The sequence below is a fragment of the Mustela lutreola genome, chromosome 4 (genome assembly GCF_030435805.1).
Source record: "Mustela lutreola isolate mMusLut2 chromosome 4, mMusLut2.pri, whole genome shotgun sequence".
Taxonomy (NCBI): Eukaryota; Metazoa; Chordata; class Mammalia; order Carnivora; family Mustelidae; genus Mustela; species Mustela lutreola.
In genome coordinates, this window is record NC_081293.1 from 56,415,484 (window position 1) to 56,428,368 (window position 12,885).

A 12,885-nucleotide genomic window follows, 5' to 3' on the forward strand; every position below is an offset into this window, starting at 1 on the left:
TTTCCCAGCACCATTTATTGAAAAGGCTGTCTTTTTTCCATTGGACATTCTTTCCTGCTTTGTCGAAGATTAGTTGACCATAGATTTGAGGGTCTGTTTCTGGGCTCTCTATTCTGTTCCATTGATCTATGTATCTGTTTTTGTGCCAGTACCATGCTGTCTTGATGATGACAGCTTTGTAATAGAGCTTGAAGTCCGGAATTGTGATGCCACCAACGTTGGCTTTCTTTTTCAATATCCCTTTGGCTATTCGAGGTCTTTTCTGGTTCCATATAAATTTTAGCATTATTTGTTCCATTTCTTTGAAAAAGATGGATGGTACTTTGATAGGAATTGCATTAAATGTGTAGATTGCTTTAGGTAGCATAGACATTTTCACAATATTTATTTTTCCAATCCAGGAGCATGGAACATTTTTCCATTTCTTTGTGTCTTCCTCAATTTCTTTCATGAGTACTTTATAGTTTTCTGAGTATAGATTCTGTGTCTCTTTGGTTAGGTTTATTCCTAGGTATCTTATGGTTTTGGATGCAATTGTAAATGGGATTGACTCCTTAATATCTCTTTCTTCTGTCTTGCTGTTGGTGTAGAGAAATGCAACTGATTTCTGTGCATGATTGTATATCCTGACAGTTTACTGAATTCCTGTACAAGTTCTAGCAGTTTTGGAGTGGAGTCTTTTGGGTTTTCCACATATAGTATCATATCATCTGCGAAGAGTGATAATTTGACTTCTTCTTTGCCGATTTGGATGCCTTTAATTTCCTTTTGTTGTCTGATTGCTGAGGCTAGGACCTCTAGTACGATGTTGAATAGCAGTGGTGATAATGGACATCCCTGCCGTGTTCCTGACCTTAGAGGAAAAGCTTTCAGTTTTTCTCCATTGAGAATGATATTTGCGGTGGGTTTTTCATAGATGGCTTTGATGATATTGAGGTATGTGCCCTCTATCCCTACACTTTGAAGAGTTTTGATCAGGAAGGGATGTTGTACTTTGTCAAATGCTTTTTCAGCATCTATTGAGAGTATCATATGGTTCTTGTTCTTTCTTTTATTGATGTGTTGTATCACATTGACTGATTTGCGGATGTTGAACCAACCTTGCAGCCCTGGAATAAATCCCACTTGGTCGTGGTGAATAATCTTTTTAATGTACTGTTGAATCCTATTGGCTAGTATTTTGTTGAGTATTTTCGCATCTGTGTTCATCAAGGATATCGGTCTATAGCTCTCTTTTTTGGTGGGATCCTTGTCTGGTTTTGGGATCAAGGTGATGCTGGCTTCATAAAATGAGTTTGGAAGTTTTCCTTCCATTTCTATTTTTTGGAACAGTTTCAGGAGAATAGGAATTAGTTCTTCTTTAAATGTTTGGTAGAATTCCCCCGGGAAGCCGTCTGGCCCTGGGCTTTTGTTTGTTTGGAGATTTTTAATGACTGTTTCAATCTCCTTACTGGTTATGGGTCTGTTCAGGCTTTCTATTTCTTCCTGGTTCAGTTGTGGTAGTTTATATGTTTCTAGGAATGCATCCATTTCTTCCAGATTGTCAAATTTATTGCCGTAGAGTTGCTCATAGTATGTTCTTATAATAGTTTGTATTTCTTTGGTGTTAGTTGTGATCTCTCCTCTTTCATTCATGATTTTATTTATTTGGGTCCTTTCTCTTTTCTTTTTGATAAGTCGGGCCAGGGGTTTATCAATTTTATTAATTCTTTCAAAGAACCAGCTCCTAGTTTCGTTTATTTGTTCTATTGTTTTTTTGGTTTCTATTTCATTGATTTCTGCTCTGATCTTTATGATTTCTCTTCTCCTGCTGGGCTTAGGGTTTCTTTCTTGTTCTTTCTCCAGCTCCTTTAGGTGTAGGGTTAGGTTGTGTACCTGAGACCTTTCTTGTTTCTTGAGAAAGGCTTGTACCGCTATATATTTTCCTCTCAGGACTGCCTTTGTTGTGTCCCACAAATTTTGAACCGTTGTATTTTCATTATCATTTGTTTCCATGATTTTTTTCAATTCTTCTTTAATTTCCCGGTTGACCCATTCATTCTTTAGAAGGATACTGTTTAGTCTCCATGTATTTGGGTTCTTTCCAAACTTCCTTTTGTGGTTGAGTTCTAGCTTTAGAGCATTGTGGTCTGAAAATATGCAGGGAATGATCCCAATCTTTTGATACCGGTTGAGTCCTGATTTAGGACCGAGGATGTGATCTATTCTGGAGAATGTTCCATGTGCACTAGAGAAGAATGTGTATTCTGTTGCTTTGGGATGAAATGTTCTGAATATATCTGTGATGTCCATCTGGTCCAGTGTGTCGTTTAAGGCCTTTATTTCCTTGCTGATCTTTTGCTTGGATGACCTGTCCATTTCAGTCAGGGGAGTGTTAAAGTCCCCTACTATTATTGTATTATTGTTGATGTGTTTCTTTGATTTTGTTATTAATTGGTTTATATAGTTGGCTGCTCCCACATTGGGGGCATAGATATTTAAAATTGTTAAATCTTCTTGTTGGACAGACCCTTTGAGTATGATATAGTGTCCTTCCTCATCTCTTATTATAGTCTTTGGCTTAAAATCTAATTGATCTGATATAAGGATTGCCACTCCTGCTTTCTTCTGATGTCCATTAGCATGGTAAATTCTTTTCCACCCCCTCACTTTAAATCTGGAGGTGTCTTCGGGCTTAAAATGTGTTTCTTGGAGGCAACATATAGATGGGTTTTGTTTTTTTATCCATTCTGATACCCTGTGTCTTTTGACAGGGGCATTTAGCCCATTCACATTCAGTGTAAGTATTGAGAGATATGAATTTAGTGCCATTGTATTGCCTGTAAGGTGACTGTTACTATATATGGTCTCTGTTCCTTTCTGATCTAACACTTGTAGGCTCTCTCTTTGCTTAGAGGACCCCTTTCAATATTTCCTGTAGAGCTGGTTTGGTATTTGCAAATTCTTTCAGTTGTTGTTTGTCCTGGAAGCTTTTAATCTCTCCTTCTATTTTCAATGATAGCCTAGCTGGATATAGTATTCTTGGCTGCATGTTTTTCTCGTTTAGTGCTCTGAAAATATCATGCCAGCTCTTTCTGGCCTGCCAGGTCTCTGTGGATAAGTCAGCTGCCAATCTAATATTTTTACCATTGTATGTTACAGACTTCTTTTCCCGGGCTGCTTTCAGGATTTTCTCTTTGTCATTGAGACTTGTAAATTTTACTATTAGGTGACGGGGTGTGGGCCTATTCTTATTGATTTTGAGGGGCGTTCTCTGAACCTCCTGAATTTTGATGCTCGTTCCCTTTGCCATATTGGGGAAATTCTCCCCAATAATTCTCTCCAGTATACCTTCTGCTCCCCTCTCACTTTCTTCTTCTTCTGGAATCCCAATTATTCTAATGTTGTTTCGTCTTATGGTGTCACTTATCTCTCGAATTCTCCCCTCGTGGTCCAGTAGCTGTTTGTCCCTCTTTTGCTCAGCTTCTTTATTCTCTGTCATTTGGTCTTCTATATCACTAATTCTTTCTTCTGCCTCATTTATCCTAGCAGTTAGAGCCTCCATTTTTGATTGCACCTCATTAATAGCTTTTTTGATTTCACCTTGGTTAGATTTTAGTTCTTTTATTTCTCCAGAAAGGGCTTTTATATCTCTCGAGAGGGTTTCTCTAATATCTTCCATGCCTTTTTCGAGCCCGGCTAGAACCTTGAGAATTGTCATTCTGAACTCTAGATCTGACATATTACCGATGTCTGTATTGATTAGGTCCCTAGCCTTCGGTACTGCCTCTTGTTCTTTTTTTTGTGTTGAATTTTTATGTCTTGTCATTTTGTCCAGATAAGAGTAAATGAAGGGGCAAGTAAAATACTAAAAGGGTGGCAACAACCCCAGGAAAATATGCTTTAACCAAATTAGAAGAGATCCAAAATCGTGAGTGGGGAGAAAGGGGATAAAAAGAGGTTCAAAAAGGAAGAAAGAAAAAAAAAACAAAAAGAAAAGAAAAAAAAAAGAAAAGAAAAGAAAAGAATTTTTAAAAAAAGAAAACACCTAAGAAAAATGTAAAAAAGAAAAAATATATATATTAGATAAACTAGTAAAAAATCGTTAAAAAAGAAAAAGGTAACAGTTAAAAAAAAAATTTTACCCGAAGGCGAGAAAAAAAAAATGAAAAAGAAAAAATTAAATTAACTGCAAGACTAAAAAAAATCACAGGAAAAAAGCCATGAGTTCCGTGCTTGGCTTTCTCCTCCTCTGGAATTCTGCTGCTCTCCTTGGTATTGAAACCGCACTCCTTGGTAGGTGAACTTGGTCTCGGCTGGATTTCTTATTGATCTTCTGGGGGAGGGGCCTGGTGTAGTGATTCTCAAGTGTCTTTGCCCCAGGCGGAATTACACCGCCCTTACCCGGGGCCGGGGTGAGTAATCCGCTCGGGTTTGCTTTCAGGAGCTTTTGTTACCTGAGCGCTTTCCGTAGAGTTCCGGAGGACGGGAATACAAATGGCGGCCTCCTGGTCTCCAGCCCGGAGGAGCTGAGAGCCCAGGGCCCCACTCCTCAGTGTGCCCTCAGAGAACAGCGCCCAGTTACTCCCGTCTGCCTGACCTCCGGCCGCGCTCCGAGCTCACCGAGCCTGTGACCGGTTCAAGGTAACACCGAGCTGCGAGCTTACTGTTGGCTCTGTCTCTGTAGCCGGCTTTCCCGTTGCAATACCTGCAAGCTCTGCGACACTCAGACACCCCCAATCCTTCTGTGACCCTGCGGGACCTGAGGCCACGCTGACCCCGCGTGGGTTTCGCCCCGGTTTAGCCTCTGGAGCGATGTCCCTCAGCGGAACAGACTTTTAAAAGTCCTGATTTTGTGCACGGTTGCTCCGCTGCTTGCCGGGAGCCGGCCCCTCCCCCCGGGGTCTATCTTCCCGTCGCTTTGGATTCACTTCTCCGCTGGTCCTACCTTTCAGAAAGTGGTTGTTTTTCTGTTTCCAGAATTGCTGTTCTTCTTCTCTTCGATCTGCCGATGGATTTTCAGGTGTTTGCAATCTTTAGATAAGCTATCTAGCTGATCTCCGGCTAGCTGAAGCAGTCTCAGCTTGCTACTTCTCCGCCATCTTGACTCCTCCCTAATATTTTCTTTTTTTAAAAGATTTTATTTATTTACTTATTTGACAGAGAGAGAAACACAGCAAGAGAGGGAATACAAGCAGAAGGAGAAGCAGGCTTCCTGCCAAGCAGGGAGCCTGATGCGGGACTCAATCCCAGGACCCTGGGATCACAACCCAAGCCAAAGGCAGACACCTAACAACTGAGTCACCCAGGCACCCCAATATGTAATATTTTCATTTTCATTCAGTTCTGTGTGTTCTTCCCTCCTTTGCTACTTCCTTTTTAGTCCATGGATTATTTAGAAGTGTGTTGTTAATTTCCAAGTGTTTGAAGATTTTCTTATGGGTCTACGTTGTTTAGATCCTTGCTGAGTTTCTGTGTAATAGTTTTATCTGTTGCTCAGAGTGGGGTTTGGAAATCCAACTCTGAGCATGGATTTGTCCATTTCTCCTTTAAGCTTTATCAGTTCTTATGTGGTGCTTTTTGAGCCTCTGTTATTTGGTGAGTACACCATTCTGTCTTATTGATAGATCAGTGCTTTTATGATTAAGTAATGTCCATTTTTATCTTGAGTAATTTTCATTCTAAAGTCTTCTTTGTCAGATATTAACAGTGCCACTTCTCCTTTTTAAAAATTAATGTTTGCATAGCATATCTCTTTCCATCACTTTACTTTTGACCTACCTAGGTTGTTGAATAGTGAGGTCTTTGTAAACTGCACATAGCTGGGTCTTATCTTTCTTGTCCACTATCTCAACTTCTGTCCACTAGTATATCTAGACCATTTACACTCGAGAACAGTAAATGTAAATGGTGATAGTATATTTAGGCCTTTTATACTTAAGGCAGTTATTGACATATTAGGTCTTACTTTATCATTAAAAATATTTTTCTGGGGGCGCCTGGGTGGCTCAGTGGGTTAAAGCCTCTGCCTTCGGCTTGGGTCGTGATCTCAGGGTTCTGGGATCAAGCCCCGCATGGGGCTCTCTGCTCAGCGGGGAGCCTGCTTCCCCCTCTCTCTCAATCTCTGTTCTAGGTAATAAAACTATAAGAGGTAATACCAAACAGTTGCCTTTGGCGACTTAGGCAGGAAGTCACAACTTTTCAAAGGAAGCTGTGGCTCTCTTTCCTTGCCTTCCTGTGGGGTACTTGTACATTTTTTAGGATCCCAACTTAATTTATCTATAGTGTTTTTAAGTATATCACTTTGTATAGTTTACTTAGTGGTTGGTCTGGACCTATAAAATATACTTATGACTCACCCTCGTCTACTGCTATCAACAGTTTCCCACTACAAGTGAAGGGTAGAAACCTTACTTCCATTTAGATGTCTTTACCTTCCCCATTTTTATTTTTTTAAAGATTTTATTTATTTATTTGACATAGAGAGACAGAGAGAGAGGGATCATGAGCACGGGGAGAAGCAGAGGGAGAGAGAAAAGCAGGCTCCTTGCTGAGTAGGGACCCAATGATGTGCTCAATCCCAGGACTCTGGGATCATGACCTGAACCAAAGACAGACGCTTAACAACTGAGCATCCCAGGTGTCCCACCTTCCCCACTTTTAAATATCTTTGCCTTGAATGTGCTTATAATTCTTCATATGTGCTTATAATTTTTGTTTCAATCCTTATATATGACTTATAAAACTTAGAAGGTAATCTATTGTTTGTGTTTCCTAATGCTTCAAAGAACTTCTTTTATCATTTCCTTTCTATCTGAAGAATTTCTTCTATCCATTCTTTAAGAATAGGTCTGCAAGTGATGAATTGTTTTAGTTTTCCTTGGTCTTATTCCTTGAAGATAATTCCACTGGACAAAAGAATTATATTTGAGTTTTTTCTTCAGCACTTGAAAAATGTGTGCCACTTTTTTCTGGCCTCCATGTTTCAAATAAGAAACCTGCCTTCATTAAAATTCTGTTTTCATATAAGTTAATGTGTTATTTCTCCCTGGCTATTTTCAAGACTTTGTCTTTGTTTTAGTTTTCAGAAGTTTAGTTACGATGTGCCTTGGTACATATTTGTTTGAGTTTATCCTATTTGGAGTTAACCCAACTTCTTTAATCTGTGGGTTTATATCTTTTATCAGATTGGGGGGATTTTCTGCCATTATTTCTTTGAATACTCTTTTAGCCTCACTCCCCTTCTCTTCTTATCTGTGACTTGAATGATGTGAATGTTGGAGCTCTGGTTTTTGTCCCACAGATTCCTGAGACTGCTAAGAAAGAACACTTTCTTTCTCCATCTCTCTCTCTCTCTCTTTTTAAAGATTTATTTATTTGTCTTAAAGAGAGAGCATGAGCAGGGGGAGGGGCAGAAGGAGAGGGAGAGAGAGAATCTCAAAAAGACTCCACATTGAGCGCAGAGCCCAACATGGGGCTCAATTTCAAGACTCTAAGATCATGATCTGAGCTGAAACTCAGTCAGATGCTTAACTACTGAGCCACCCAGATGCCCCCTCTCTCTTTTGTTGAATTCTGTTTTGTCTCTGTTGTTCAGTTTGGGTAAAATCTGTTGAACTATTCCCAATTTACTGATCCTGTCCTCTTCCTTATACTATTAAACTTACCCACTGAGTTTTTGTTTTCTGTTACTGTCTTTTTTTCAGTTCTATAATTTCTAGTTGTTTCTTCTACTCCTTTGCTGAGATTTTTCTAGCTTGTTTCAAGACAATTTACAACTGCTTGTCAAATCATTTTTCTAACGGTTGCTTTAGAAATCTTCATCAGAGAATTCCAACAGCTGATTCATCTTGGTGTTGTCATCAGTTGATTGTCTTTTCTTCTTGAAATGAACTATTTTTCTTGTTGATAGTATGGTTTGTAATTTTCTCTTCTTTTCCTTTTTTACTATTTAATATCTTGGGACATGAAAAAAATTGTCATTATAACATAATCACAGGTGATGACTTTTACCAAGAGTGGCCAAATATTCCCTCTGTGTGGGGATCCAGTGCTACATCAGCAGCAGCCAAGGAAAGATAAATGAGTGAAAGTGGATCTGTAACAGCTATGGAGAGCAAGTCTGTAAAGGGCTCCAGCCAGCAGTGGCCATTAATTTTTCAAAAGAAGCTCAAAATTTAGATTTTTAAAGAGAGCTCTCTTATTTTTTAAATGTTCTTTTTTCTCTTCTTTCTCTTCATTCCCTTTTTCCCTTTCTTTTCCTCTTTTTTCTCTTCATTCTCTTCCTTTTTCCAAGAATTTTCTGGCCAAACAAAACAAGACTGAATTAAGCTTTTAGGATGTCAAGTTACCCTGCAGATGTGGGAAGATTCTACAAGAGAAAAAGATAATTTAAAATGCTGGGTATGCAGTCAATCAACCTGGAAGTGTCACCCACTGAGTACACTAACATGCCAGTCCACTAAATGCCCATGTAACTTTCAAGACTGTTGCCGTGGGAGCACCTGGGCGGCTCAGTGGGTTAAGCCTCTGCCTTCAGCTCAGGTCATGATCCCAGAGTCCTGGGATCAAGTCCCGCATTGGGCTCTCTGCTCCACAGGGAGACTGCTTCCCTCTCTCTCTCTCTCTGCCTGCCTCTTGGTCTACTTGTGATCTCTGTCTGTCAAATAAATAAGTAAAATCTTAAAAAAAAAAAAAAAAGATTGTTGCTGTGAACTGAACTTTAATGTACCCCACCCCCGCAAATTCATGTGTTAATTCCCTAAACCCCAATGTGAAGGCATTTCTATATCCACCAAAAACATCCTGCAAGTTGAATCTGAAATAAAGATATTAGATAAATGAAATGTGAGATAATTTGTCTCTAGTGAATCTGGGCTATAAGAAATGCTAATGGAGTCTCTTTGAACTAAAGGAAAATGACACTTATTGATAATTCAGATCTACAGGAAGAAATAAAGAGCTCCTAAAGTTATAAATAAATAGGTAAATATAAAAAGTTATGTTATTTTTTATTCTTGTGATTTCCTTAAAAGAGAATAGACTGCTTACAGCAGTAATAATAATGCAAGAAAAGCAAAAATGATAATAATGCCAGGTAGATTTATAACACATGTAGAAGTAAAATATATCACAAATAGCACAAAGGATGGAGGGTATGGGCTAAATGGCTTCATATTGTTTGAAAGAAAGAATAAAAATAATAAAAAGTTATAGAACTAAGAAGCAAATATAGGAAACTTGATGGAGTACTAAAAGTATTTGACCCAAAAGAAGGCAGAAAAAGAGAAACGGAATGACAAAAACTTGAAGGAACAAATGAAAAACAGGTGGCAAGATGTTAAACTTACACTCAACCACATCATTAATTACACTAGAAGTAAATATATTACACACTTAAAAGGCATAGATGTCAGAAGTCATGTTGGAAGCCCAACTATATATACTGTCCATAAGAGAGATCATTTAAATATAAACACAAATATGTGAAAATTAAATAGATGGAAATATATATACCATGCAAACTGTGAACATAGAACATCTGGTGTGACTGTTAGTGTCAGACCATGTAGATTTCAAGACAGAGCTTATTACAAAAGATACAGAAGTCCATTTCATAAGATTTTTAAAAAGACAATTAGTTAACAAGATAGAGCAATTCCTAAAATGTATAAACTTAATAACAGCATTTCACTTCTGAAGCCAAACTGACAGAACAAAAGAAAGAAATAGACAAATCCACAATCATAGCTGGAGATTTTAATACCATCTCTCATTAATTGATTGACGAAATAAACAGAACAAAGCCAAAAAAAGAAAGACAGAAAGAAAAGAAAAGAAGAATATAGAAAATCTGAATAACAGTATTACACAATTTGACTAAACTGACATACAGAATGTTACATCTAACAACCACAAAATATAAATTAATTCCAAGTGTATATGGAACATTCAAGAAAGACCATATTTTAGACCATAAAATAACTTTTAATAGGTTTCAAAAGGCTGAAAATTTGTGGACTATTTCCCCAGTCATTAAGGAATTAAATTAGAAATCAGTAAACAATAAGATATCAGAAGGGGAGGATATAGTTAGAAATTAAATAGCATACTTCCATATAACTCATGAGTCAAAGGGAAAAAAATTGCAAGAGAGAAAAAATATTTTCAACTAATAATGAAAACACAACATATGAAAATTTGTCTTAATCAGATCAAGCAGTGTTTGGAGGGAAATGTACCACTTTAAATGCCTATATTATAAAATAATCTTTTATCTAGGTTTTCACCTTAAGAAGCCAGAGTAAGTAAATGCAACAAACTCAACCCTGTATAGAGAACAAATAATAACTAAAAGCAAAAGTCAGTGAAATAAAAAGAAGATGAAGAGAAACAAAAGTCTGTTCTTCAAAAAGATTAATAAAATTGATAAACCCCTAGCTAGACTTGATCCAGAAGAAAGAGAGAACACAAAATACCAGTATCAAGAATGAAATGGGTGGTTATCACTAGAGATCCTACAGACTTTAAAGGACTATTAAGGAAATATTGTGAACAATTATTAAAGATGAGATACCAATCCTAAACCCTCCTTCAAAAAATAGAAGAGGAGGGAAGCATTTCTGTGTCATTCAGGGTCCCATCAGGAGACAGAAACTACATAGTAATTCAAACAGTAATTTGAAGTTTAGTATAAAGAAATATTAACAAGGTGCACCTGGGTGGCTCAGTGGGTTAAGCCTCTGCCTTTGGCTCAGGTCATGATCTCAGCATCCTGGGATTGAGCCCCACATTGGGCTCTCTGCTGGGCAGAAAGCCTGCTTTCTCCTCGGTCTCTACCTGCCTCTCTGCCTACCTGTGATTTCTCTGTCTGTCAAATAAATAAATAAAATCTTTAAAAAAAGAAGAAGAAGAAGAAACTCTCAAACTGTTTTAAAAAAAACATTAAAGTATTAACAAGAGATTGGGAGGAGAACAGGGAATTGTCTAGTAAGAATCAACGAGAGCCCTAAAGGATATAGGAATAACAAACATAAAGAGTAGCCACTAGCTCTAGGGGCTGAGCTGGAGTGATCATAAACACTCCACCCTCTTTGGGTTGAGATCCAGACCTTACTGAAGAGTACATGACGGGACTCACTGAACAGCTGAGAGGCTGCTGAGGTGCCTGGGGTGCCATGCTAGTGTGACATCTGGGATGCAGAGGGAAGTCATCCACAGTGAGGTGCTATGCCTTGGAACTTGCCAAGTTGCTGGGGTGACCACTGGTGGGGAGGTACCCCACCAGCCTCACTGTGCAGCCCAGGTGCCGGAGAAGGGACTCGGGAAAGCTACCTACTCCCAAATGCTGCAAGAAGAGGGAGCTGACAGAGCCAGCACACTCATCTAGCTAAGCCCTAGAGAAAACTCCTTCAGAAAAAGGAAATTCTTTGACGCCTCCTGTGTCCCTCCAGCACCCTCTACTGACAAGGCTGAATGTGGGGCCCGCCATTGAAGGGGAAATAATTACAGGACCGGCCATCTGGCAAAGAAGAACGGTTTGGGAGTTGAGAGGCAACACACGGATAACTGGCACAGCCTCCCCTTTCATTTTACATGACCAGAAAGACTCTGATAAAACCCTGACAAAGACTACACGAGAAAATTACAGATCAATATCCTTCCTGAACATAGACATAAACATCCTTAACAAAACATTAGCAAATCAATCACAGCAATGTATAAAAAGGAAAATAATGCATCACGACGAAGCGGAGTTTATCCCAGCCATGCAGAGTTGGTTTGGTTTTAAATTTTTAAAAATCAGACAGTATAATTCACCACATTTAAGAATAAAAGAGGAAAATGACACAATCGTTTCAATAGGTGCACAACAAGAACTTGGCCAACGGTGACATTCTTTCATGGCTTAGACTCTAAGTGAACCAGGCACTGAAGAGAATTTCTTTTTTTTTTTTTTTAAGATTTTATTTATTTATTTGACAGAGAGATCACAAGTAGGCAGGGAGGCAGGCAGAGAGAGCAGGGGAAGCAGGCTCCCCGCTGAGCAGAGAGCCCGACATGGGGCTTGATACCAGGACCCTGAGATCATGACCTGAGCCGAGGGCAGAGGCCTCAACCCACTGAGCCACCCAGGCACCCCCCGAAGAGAATTTCTACCTGACAAAGGCCATCAGTGACATTACACACAGTGGTGAAACTAGACCACAGAAGAGAAGTTTAAAAACTTGATTGATAAATACACTACTGGAGATGCCACCTTACGAGGACAGGAAACATGAGACATGGCCTGATTCCTCTTCCTCCCACCCTTTCACTTCCCACCAGTGTCTCCTATTGGCTGACCCCAGGCAGAAACCAGTTCTCCTAAGAGTCCCAGAAACAGCCCATAGGAATCAGCTCTCTGCAACGCAGAATAGAGCCAGGGAAAGACAACGAGGAGATTCGAGGGAAAACAGGAACTGTTCCAGAGTCGCTGCCACCTGCTGGGAAATCTCCCATGTCTCCTGGCAGAAGAGAGAAGACTTGGCCCATCACAGTCAGGGCAACTCGTGATGGTCCAGCGGCATCTTCCTTCTGACTTAGCTCTGGAGGGCCTCCTGCTGTGAGTCTGGATTCTCTTCCTCAAATAATCCCTCTTCACACAGCGACCTGTTAAGTTTTCAAGCATACCTAAGTCTGACATGCTAGGCAATCTAGCCCCACCCTACCCCATGTCCCTGCCATCTTGCCTGACATTGACATCATCCGATCAACCACTCCATCATGTGAGTCTGTCTGAACTCTGGGTGCCTTTGGGCTCATAGGGTCTCCAAGCCCAGCGTGGTAGGGACAGAGAGCTAAATTCCTCAAGTGGGTCATTGAGAGTGACAGAAAATGACACTACTCTTGCTTCCTCTCTCTCAA